The sequence below is a fragment of the Phyllostomus discolor genome, chromosome X, assembly GCF_004126475.2.
Source record: "Phyllostomus discolor isolate MPI-MPIP mPhyDis1 chromosome X, mPhyDis1.pri.v3, whole genome shotgun sequence".
Lineage (NCBI taxonomy): Eukaryota > Metazoa > Chordata > Mammalia > Chiroptera > Phyllostomidae > Phyllostomus > Phyllostomus discolor.
Genome location: NC_050198.1, coordinates 9,387,614 through 9,399,295, shown reverse-complemented (window position 1 = coordinate 9,399,295; position 11,682 = coordinate 9,387,614). Strand labels below are relative to the sequence as shown.

At 39.8% G+C, this 11,682-nt stretch overlaps 1 pseudogene; it reads left to right on the top strand.

Annotated features, from left to right (window-relative positions):
- Nucleotides 1–203: 203 nt before the first annotated feature.
- Nucleotides 204–659, top strand: LOC114505586 (annotated as a pseudogene).
- The last annotated feature ends 11,023 nt before the right edge of the window (nucleotides 660–11,682 follow it).

The window sequence follows — 11,682 nt, the reverse complement described above, 5'->3', positions numbered from 1 at the left end:
TGGTGATGGTGATGGCATTAATAAATATGTATGGAAGACTGGAGTCCTCTTCCTGAAATAGTCATTTTTTTCTATAACCTAAAATAATCATGTCTTTTCTATAGCTATGCTGTGTTCTTTCAGATGCTCACTGAGATGTTGCAGGTTTGTTTTTTGGGTTTTTTTTTTGCAGTTTCCTGTGAATAATATTTTGATGTGCCTAAATTGTGAATAAACTGACAACGCCTTTTTCTTTCCAACGTGGTCTTGGTAGAAGGGCTCCCACCAAAAAGGGTGGTGAGAAGAAAAAGGGTCATTCTGCCATCAGCAAGGCAGTGACCTGAGAATACACCACCAACATTCACAAGTGCATCCATGGAGTGGCTTTCAAGGGGCATGCCCCTCGGACACTCACAGAGATCTGAGAATTTGCTATGAAGGAAACGGGAACTGCAGATGTGCGCATTGCATCGACACCAGGTTCAAGAAAGCTGTCTGGGCCAAAGGAATAAGGAATGTCCCACACCATATCCGGGTACAGTTGTCCAGAAAATGTACTGAGGATCAAGATTCACCGAACAAGCTCTATAGGTTGGTCACCTACATACCTGTCACCCCTTTCAAAAATCTACAAACAGGTAATGTGGATGAGAACTCACTGCTGATTGTTGAATAAAGTTAAAAAATGCAAAAAAAAAACCCGCCAAAAAACCCAGCTGACAATGCCTTATAAATACAACGATGAGGACAAAAACAAACCTAGCACATATTTGTATCAATGCTTGCCCCTGTCTCTGAGTTATTGAATTCATTGTTTATCGCTCTGTCTTTTCCCTTTAGAATGTGAGCCCTTGAAGCAGGGGCTGTTTTGTTAACCTCTGAGGCTCAACACCTAGGATAAGTCCTGGCATATGACAAGAGAGCGGGCATGCTATAAATCCATGAGGAATGAATGAAAGAATGGGAATCCAATGTATTCATTGTTTTTCACGCATGTATACACTCAGCCCCTACTATGTGGCATCTATCCTAGAATATCTATAAGTTTGGGATACAAGAGGACGATGATCTATTTGTTTGAATATGGTGAAATAAAATATTTAAAAGCAAAAATTAAAAGGCATAGAACCAAGAAGACAACATAGACCTGACTAGTTTTATATAGTGGGGCATTCATCCTAACTATGAAACAAAGGCACTACTGGGAACGTGAGAAACAGTGTCCTACAGACTTCTTTCTCAGTGGGCACCTGATCCTAACTTCACATGAAAGGCTTAAAATAAAAAGACTGCTCTTTGCTTTTTTCCTTTCTCCAAATCTTGTGATTTGGGGATCAGAATCACAAGTTGGCAAACCTACCCAGAGTTTGCAGCATTCTGATTTAAGCACAGATGTTGTTAAACTACAAATAGAATCAAGTGTTTTCATCACAGCTGGATTTCTACCTTCTCTGACATCTGTGGGGCCCACCTGCTGGGTAATCAGTCAATAGGTGCTCGCCTTCTCTCTATATTCCTGTGGCATTAAGGCAGTTAGTTCCACACAGGAAATGGAACTCTGAAGCAGGGTTCCTCCACTGTTGTTGCTATAGTGGGCTTAAGTTCATGTAGCAAGAATTACTAAAGAAACAAGATGAGACACCCCACAGGAGCAGTCTGGTATACAAGACCTTAATCAAAATGATCCAACTTTTCGTCACTGATAATAGGACAAACTGACATCAAGCAACTTGTGATGTAATGTCACGGTGGCTGACTTATCCATTGCTGCGCAACAAATCACCACAGAATTTAGTGACTTAAGATAAATAACAATTGAAGGGGCCTTAAAATTGAATACAAACAAACAAATGAACTGAAGTGGTTTTAAAATAACATACATTGGGGAGCTAGCATTAAATCAAGTATTTCAATACCCATAATTTGGACCACATGCCCTTAGGCTAAAGAGAAAAAGAACTCCAACAATAAACAAATATTGAACTCCAGTAAGAAAGCTTGCTTTGGATAAGCATGAGTTCGCGATTCTGAAACTACTTTGCATTCTACAATTAAGCAAATAAGGAAATATATTGTGAATAATAGGATCCATGGTTTTCACTGGTGGAGAAGTAGTCACAATGAAAAGGGGGCAGAATAGATTGAAGACTTCCAAACGGAATTGGAACTGGAGGCATTAGTTTTAATATAGATAGATAAATAGATAGATAAATACATGGGTGGATAGAGCCCTGGCTGGTGTGGCTCAGTGGACTGAGTGTTGGCCTGCAGACCAAAGGGTCACTGGTTCGATTCCCAGTCAGGGCACATGCCTGGGCTGTGGGCCAGGACCCTGGTTGGGGGGTGCGCAAAAGGCAACCACACATTGATGTTTCTCTCCCTCTCTTTCTCCCTTCCCCTCTCCCTAAAAATAAATAATCTATTTGTAAAAATAGATACTGATAGATACAGAAATAGATACAGATGTGTGTGTATATTTAGTGAACACACTTGTGTGTAAGTGTGAATATATGCACAGATGTGTATGTGTACAGTTAGATATCTATTTCCCAGCTCTGTCTGCAGACAGTCTAGAAGTAATGACATCCCAGTAATGATGAACATACCCAGCACCCAGATCATGGTTTCTAGATAACATTCTTCACTAAAAGGGTCGTTGGAGCCCTGGCTGGTGTGGCTCAGTGGATTGAGCGCGGGCTGGGAGCCAAAGTGTCCCAGGTTCGATTCCCAGCCAGGGCACATGCCTGGGTTGCAGACCATAACCCCCAGCAACCACACATTGATGTTTCTCTCTCTCTCTCTCTCTCTCTCTATCTCTCTCCCTTCCCTCTCTAAAAGTAAATAAATAATACCAATAAAAAAAAAAGGGTCCTTGGAGAAGTGACTGCTTTTAGGACTGGAACAAGGAAAATAAAGGTAAGCCTGGACCATCTTGTGCTAGAAAGTAAGGGAGCACTCAACAAATTAGAGGGACATGTTAAAAGGTCACAGAAGCCAATTTGAAGAACTCCCACTGGCCCACTGTAGAATAATTTGAGCATAAATGTAAATAATAACATGAAAGGTTATAATTTATTGAATAAAGTAAGAACCCATGAGTCCACACTTAAATGAATGAACAAACAAGTAAATAAATAATTTCAAAAAGATCTTACTTACAGTGAAAGCCAAATAATAAATGCAGAAGGAATAATGAAAATCACCCTTCAGTCACTATCATCATCATGATCATCATCATAATTCAGACAAATATCATCAATGTGTGCTAAAACAAGCAGGTGAAAGTTTGGGTAGTAACAAGATATTTACTGAGTATCAAGGTATCTCCCCAGAAGACATCTATTAATTGCAAAAGGGAAAGCAGGAACTTTACAGTTACTGACAAATACCAGCTTAACAAATGATCAAGTTAAGATCAATAACAGATCTAATTGACAGGATGTGCCTGCTGGTATGACGCACTGAGAAAAAAATCAGCATTACTTTTGCAGTATTCCTTCTCAAAATTCATTATCTAAGTCTAATCATGAGGAACATTAAACTTCAAGTTAAGGACACTTTACAAAATAACAGGCCTGCACTCTTCAAAAAATATCAGTGTCATGAAATACAAAGAAGTGATCTGACAGTATTTTAGATTAAAGAAGACTTCTTAAAGAGACATGATAGCCCTGGCTGGTGTAGCTCAGTGGCTGACCTGTGAACCAAAGGGTCACCAGTTCAATTCCCAGTCAGGACACCTGCATGGGTTGCAGGCCAGGTCCCCGGTAGCGGGCATGTGAGAGGCAACCACACATTGGTGTTTCACTCCCTCTCTTTCTCCTTCCCTTCCCCTCTCTCTAAAAATAAATAAATAAAATCTTTAAAAAAGAGAGAGAGAGACATGATAATTGAAGGCAACACACATCTTGGATTTTCTGTTCTGTTTTTTGCTACAAAAGACATCATTGGGACCATTGTTAAAATCTTAATCAGGTATACAGATCAGGCTTTGGTATTGTATCAATGTTAATTGTTTTTATAATTGTATATGGTTACATAAGATGATTTCTTATTTTTAGGAAATACAGACAAATATTTAAGGGTAAAGGAGCATCATACTACTATTTACTCAAACAGTTCAGAAAAAAACAAGGCAGATACAGATAGAGACAGATGACAGAGACTGAAAGAAGAATAAAGCAAATATAATAAAGTACTGTATTCATATTTTGGGACTTTGGGTGTGTGGGAAATCATTGTATTATCGTACAACATTCCTATAAGCGTGAAATGATGTCAGCTTCTCCATGTAAATTACCTGTTGTTGTTCTGTGAGTTGACTGGGCTCAGATGAGTACTTATTGTTTCCAGTCTCATATGGAAGAGTCACTGCATGGTCCTCGATTGGATTCCAGGTTGGAGAAAAATATTATAAAGGATGTCTAGGGGCCAACTGGGGAAATGTGAGTGTTACCTGTGCACTAGATAACATTGCTTCACTGATGTTACATTTCTTGGATATGATAAGGTGACTCTGAAGGAGACTATCCCTATTCTCAAGAGATTCAAGCTAAAGTATTGTAGTTCAAGACAAAGTATCATAATATCTGCAATTTGTTTTCAAATGGTTCAGGAAATATAAGAAGAATAAACTTAAATACATGTGTATGTGTTTATGTTTAGAGAGAGAGAAGCAAATGTGATAAAATGTCAATCTTGATGAATGCTATAGAACTTTTTTATGTACTATTCTTCCAACTTTTCTGTAGTTTGGAAAAATTTCAAAATAAAGAATTGGAGATAAAAATAAAAGAACAGCACTTCTTGAAAATATTTCTCCCCCCAATATTGTGGTTTTTATATGATCCCCACATATATCATAGAATCTTAGAATCTAAGTCCTCAGAGTTCATCCAGCCCTAGGTTTATCGAATTTTGATTGTAACTCAGTCCTTGATCACAAATAGCCAATAGCTGGCCAGCATTTCTTTGAATGGAATGGAATGACATAGAACAAGAAAAAATATCAGTGGGCCCCATCACTTATTAAGAGAAATCTGTTTGGGGAAACTTTTGTTTGAATAACATATACATGTATCCATCCATGCATGCGATGAGTTCCAATGAAACAATCTGTTTCCCATGAGTCATGCTTAAAATGGTTGAAAAGATTCAACTGCCCAGGACCTCCAGACAATTTCAATTCAATCCAAGGCTGGGGATTCTGTTCTTCAACAGGGCACTTTTGGATTTTATATATAAATAAAATTTTGTTATTATTATTCAAATGACCCAAATTGCAGAGATGTAATTAAGTGAATCTCAGTATAGTACATGAATGGAGAGGCACAAGAACTAAAGAAATAAGGCCCTGGCTGGTGTAGCTCAGTGGATTAAGCACCGGCCGCCAAATCAAAGTGCCACTCGATTCCCAGTCAGGGCACATGCCTGGGTTGTGGGTCAGGTCCCCAGTGCGGGGCGTGCGAGAGGCAACCACACATTGATGTTTCTCTCCCTCATTTCCTCCCTCCATTCTTCTCTCTAAAAATAAATAAAATCTTCTTTTTAAAGATTTTATTTATTTATTTTTAGGGAGGGAAGGGTGGGGAGAGAGAGAGAGAGAGAGAGAGAGAGAGAGAAACATCAATGTGCGGTTGCTGGGGGTCATGGCCTGCAACCCAGACATGTACCCTGGCTGGGAATCGAACCTAGGACACTTTGGTTCCCAGCCCGTGCTCAATCCACTGAGTTACGCCAGCCAGGAAATAAATAAAATCTTAAAAAAGAACTAAAGAATTATATACTCAACAAGTACACACTAGTACATTTAATAATCTAATAAATGACAAAGGAGCCCTGGCTGGCGTAGCTCAGTGGATTGAGCGCGGGCTGGGAACCAAAGTGTCCTAGGTTCGATTCCCAGCCAGGGTACATGTCTGGGTTGCAGGCCATGACCCCCAGCAACCGCACATTGATGTCTCTCTCTCTCTCTCTCTCCCCCTCCCTCCCTCTCCCTCCCTCCCTCCCTCCTTTCCCTCTCTAAAAATAAATAAATAAAATCTTTAAAAAAAAAGCCTTTAAAAAAAAATGACAAAGGAAGCATCATAAATTAATGGTGGAGACATGAATTCACTACATTGTTTTGCCATATTTAGTCAATTGTTTGGTTTAATAAATATTTTAGAGCCTACAAAATGTACATATTTTAAAAGATTTTATTTATTTATTTTTCAGAGAAAGGGAAGAGGAGGGAGAAAGACAGGGATAGAAACATTGATGCGCTACCAGTTGCCTCTCTCATGCTTCCAACCATAGGGACCTGGCCCCCAACCCAGGTGTGTGCCCTGAATGGGAATTTAACCAGTAACCTTTCAGTGTGCTGGATGATGCCCAGTCTGCTGAGCCACACCAGTTGGGGAAAAATTTGACATTTTTTTGATATTTAATTTGACATTTTTTAAAAAGTCAAATTAAAAATCATCAGAATATAATTTGTACCACAATCCAATAGTCAACATTATTCTTTTTTAATTGAGATCTAATTGACATATAAAATTGTATTAGCTGCAGATTTCAACATAATCATTTGATATTTGTACATATTACATGGAAACTTCCTATCGTTGGCATTTATTCAAAGATTAATCATCTTGTCTTTTTTCTTGTTCTCAGTATGGTGCAGGATAGTTTATTGAGAAACTAATTTGAATTTTGTTCTTATATCTCAACTCTCCAAGGGCTTTTGCACCAAGCAGGACTTAGGGACCAGGGATACTGCTTAGAAAGAGAAGTGGTTTAAAAGCAACCTCCCAGTCTGCATTTCCACCAACAGTGCACTAGGGTTCCCTTTTCTCTGCATCCTTGCCAGCACTTGTTGTTTGTTGATTTATTAATGATGACCATTGTGACAGGAGTGAGATGATATCTCATTGTGGTTTTAATTTGCATCTCTCTGATGGCTAGTGATACTGAGCACCTTTCATGTTTCTGGGCTCTCTGTATGTCTTCCTTGGAGAGGTGCCTAATCAGGTCCTTTGCCCATTTTTTAACTGGATTGTTTATCTTCCTGATGTTGAGTCATATGTCCTATGTGTCCTTGGCAAATATGTTTCAAGGGAACAGTCGGTTCCCTTGAAAACAGTACGGAATTTCCGCAAAAAATTAAAAATGGAACTGTCTTTCAATCTAGCAATTCCACTACTGGGAATATATCTTAAGAATCCCAAAACACCAATTCAAAAGAAGTTATGCACCCTTATGTTCATAGCAGTGCTGTTTACAATAGGAAAGTATTGGGAAAAGCCTAAGTGTCCATCAGTAGATGAATGGATTTAAAAAAAAACTGTGGTACATTTATAATGGAATACTATGCAGCAGAAAGAAAGAAGGAATTCCTACCTTTTGTGACAGCATGGATGGAACTACAGACTGTTATGCTAAGTGAACTAAGCCAGTTGGTGAAAGACAAATATCATATAATCTCACTTATAAGAGGAATCTAATGAATAAAATAAACTAACAAGCAAAACAGAACCAGAGACATGGAAAGTTGGAACAGACTGACGGCTGCCAGAGGGGAGGGGGCAGGGGAATGGTGAAAAGAAGGGGAAGGGACTAGACAAAGGACATGTATAAATGACCCTTAGACATGGACAATGGTGTGGGGTTTGACTGTGGGAATAGGGGGTGGGCTGGGTGAAAGAGGGCAAAGAGGGAAAAATTGGGACAACTGTAATAAAATAAATAATACTAAAGTAACCTCCCTTTTCCAAGTCATTGTTTGTTTTTAAGCCCAAGCTCCCTGGGGAAATTTGGTTGCGTTTATAGATGCCAACTCCGTAGACTCCATCAATGGTTTTCTTTGAACTCATTTGACATATTTCAGATTAATGATTCTTCATGTTTAAAATAAAGAGACTGAATTAATCCAGGGATTCTCAAACTGGGGTTGAGGAGATCAGTGAACTTGAGAACATTTCCTCTTCTTTTCCACTGATCTCTAGCAGAAGTGTTTCCTTCAACTGCAAATATAAGTATCAAACCACGGTCGTGTTAGCAGGACCTGTGCCTTAACACTAATAGAAATCACAAATATTTTCACATCACATGACAGTTGTAGATATCTTGAAATGTCATTTACACTCATTGCCACTTAAAAATTATGGTAGTTATTAAACTGCTGCTAGATCTTGTTACTTAATAGATTAAATAAAGAAGTACATATATCACACATTTATAATATTTGATACCTCGATGACCATATTTTTAATGTGATTTGTTTTCTTTGCATTCCTATATATGATGTTTTATGCATTCAAAAACATTATTTTGAAAAGCCAAAATGAAATGTCTCCTGGGCCCTTAAAAAAACACATTTCAAAAAATTTAATCAGTCCTGGCTGGTGTAACTCAGTGGATTGAGTGCGGGCTGCGAACCAAAGTGTCGCAGGTTCAATTCCCAGTCAGGGCACATGCCTGGGTTGCAGGCCATGGCCCCCAGCAACTGCACATTGATGTTTCTCTCTCTCTTTCTCCCTCCCTTCCCTCTCTAAAAATAAAATAAATAAAATCTTAAAAAAAATTTAATCAGACTTCCAGCCAAGATGGAGGCATAGGTAGACACACTGTGCCTACTTGCACAATCAAAAGAAGGACAACAACAAATTTAAAAACAGAACTGACAGAAAATCAAATTGTATGGAAGTCTGACAACCAAGGAGTTAAAGAAGACACATTCATCCAGACCACTGGAGGGGTGGAGATGGGCAGCTGGGCAGAGAGGACTTGTGGCAAGGTGGCGACTGGTGGACCCAGCGAGGTGATGGATGGTGGAGTGGGCAGTCCCACATTCGTGTGCAGATAAACCATGAGGAACAACTGGGGAACGAAACACACCATGCAACCCAGGGCTCCAGCTCGGGGAAATAAAGTCTCAAACCTCTGATTGAAAACTCCTGTGGGGATTGAGGCAGCAGCGTGAGAAACTCCCAGCCTCACAGGAGAGTTCGGTGGAGAGACCCACAGGGTCCTAGAATGTACACAAGCCAACCCACCCAGGAATCAGCTCCAGAAGGGCCCAATTTGCTTGTGGGTAGCAGGGGAAGTGACTGAAAACCAGCAGAGAGCAGAGCAAGTGGCATTGTTCCTTCTCGACCCCCTCCCCCACATACAGCATCACAGCACAGCAATGTGGTTGCCCTGCCCTGGTGAACACCTAAGGCCCCGCTCCTTACTACGTAACAGGTTCGCCAAGACAAAAAAAAAATGGCCCAAATGAAAGAACAGATCAAAGCCCCAGAAAAAATACAACTAAACAATGAAGAGATAGACAACCTATCGGATACACAGTTCAAAACACTGGTAATCAGGATACTCACAGAATTGATTGAATATGGCCATAAATTAGATGAATAAATGAAGGCTATGCTAAGTGAAATAAAGGAAAATGTACAGGGAACCAACAGTGACAGGAAGGAAACCAGGACTCAAATCAATGGTGTGGACCAGAAGGAAGAAAGAAATATTCAATCAGAACGGAATGAAAAAAACAAGAATTCAAAAAAAAATGAGGAGAGACTGAGGAACCACCAGAAGATCTTTAAATGTCCCAACATCCAAATCCTAGGGGTACCAGAAGGAGAATAGGAAGAGCGAGAAATTGAAAACTTATTTGAACAAGTAATGAAGAAGAACTTCCCCAGCCTGGCAAAAAAAATAGACTTCCAGGAAGTCCAGGAAGCTCAGAGTCCCAAAGAAATTGGACCCAAGGAGGAACACACCAAGGTACATCATAATTACATTAGCCAAGATGAAAGATAAGGAGAGAATCTTAAAAGCAGCATGAGAAAAGGAGAGTTACTTACAAAGGAGTGCCCATAAGACTGTCAGCTGATTTCTCCAAAGAAATCTTGCAGGCAAGAAGGGGCTGGAAAGAAGTATTCCAAGCCTTGAAGGCAAGGACCTATATCCAAGATGACTCTATCCAGCAAAGCTCTCATTTAGAATGGAAGGGCAGATGAAGTGCTTCCCAGAGAAGGTCAAGTTCAAGGAGTTCATCATCACCAAGCCCTTATTATATGAAATGTTAAAGGGACTTATCTAAGAAAAAGAAGATAAAAAATATGAACAGTAAAATGATAACAAACTCATAATAATTAACCACACCTAAAACAAAAACGAAAACAAACTAAGCAAACAACTAGAAAAGGGACAGAATCACAGAAATGGAGATCACATGGAGGGTTAGCAACAGGGGAGTGGGAGGAGGAGAGAGGGGGAAAAGGTACAGAGAATAAGTAGCATAGATGGCAGGTAGAAAATAGACAGGGGAGGTTAAGAATAGTATAAGAAATGTAGAAGCCAAAGAACTTATATGTATGACCCATGGACAGGAACTAAAGAGGGGGGGAGGAATGTGGGTAGGAGGGGGTGTGCAGGGTGGAGGGGAATAAAGAGGGGAAATGGGACAACCGTAATAACATGATAAGTAAAATACATTTTAAAAAAGAAAATGTAATCATAAAAGAACATTTCAAGCCCTTGGACTGAACAGTCTTGGGTTTTCAAAGCCAATGATGGTATGTACACAAGATTTCTTTCCAGCCCTCTGGGAAAATAGCTCACAATTTAGATAATTATCTCTGTCACAAGGTCACACTGACATTTTGATCATTCCTCATTGGCTTCAAAGTGCTGACACCTAGTCCACAAGCTGAAATGACCAAAAAGTTAAGCTCCACCTTTCAAACAAACCTTTCTCTGAAAACTATTCTTTAAAACTTTCACAGAAAAATGTAGGACAAAGGTCCAGAAACTGAACTAGAAAACCCATGTCTTACTCCAGTTTTGCTTTCTAATCCTGGGGAAATCATTTAACTTCTCTGAACCTCATCTATAAATACATTTAGATGCTTATTAAAATCTCTGAGTTCCCTTTCCAGTTGTAAAATTCTGTGTTTCTCAAATTTTCTGCTCTTCTGCTGGGTGTGTTCTTTGGGATTCAGTTCTTAGTATATTCATTCATTCATTCATCAGATGTTGAGGTGGGAATAACTAAGCAACTATGCTAGAAGGTTCCGAGAAAATTTTCCAATAAGTCATATTGGAAAGGTTTGGAAGGCTGAGTAGAAGTTCATTAATTGAGGAGAGGACAAGGACATTCCAGGCAGAGAGGACACTGCCAAGGCTCAGTGTGCTCAGGGCTTGATACGGGCTCAAAAGGGGCCAGATCTACTGAGCCTGGGCTCTGTGGCTTATAGGAAATGGGAGGAAGTGTATAAACAGGTGAAGTGAGGTAGTCAAGTTTGTGTTTTGGAAAAAACAGCCCTGGGAAAAACTGAAATCAGAGAGATCTGTCAGAAAGTAAGATGTTGCGACATTTGAGATGACAGATAATGGAGACACGAATCAAGGCATGGGCAATGGAAATAGAAAAAATGAATGGAAACAATGGCAGGAGACAATCTTTATAAGAAATTGGGTGTGGTGGTGAAGGAGGAATCAGTGGGGACCCTAGTTTCCAGTGAGGACAATTGGATGAAGACTGATAATGAAGGGTGTACAGTTATTAATTAGAACAGGAAATACAAGAAAAGTTTTGTCCTGGTTGGTGTGGCTCAATGGCTTGAGCGCAGGCCTGCAAACCAAAGGTTGCCAGTTCGATACCCAGTCAGGGCACATGCCTGGGTTGTGGGCTTGGTCCCCAGTAAGGGGGCGCGTGAG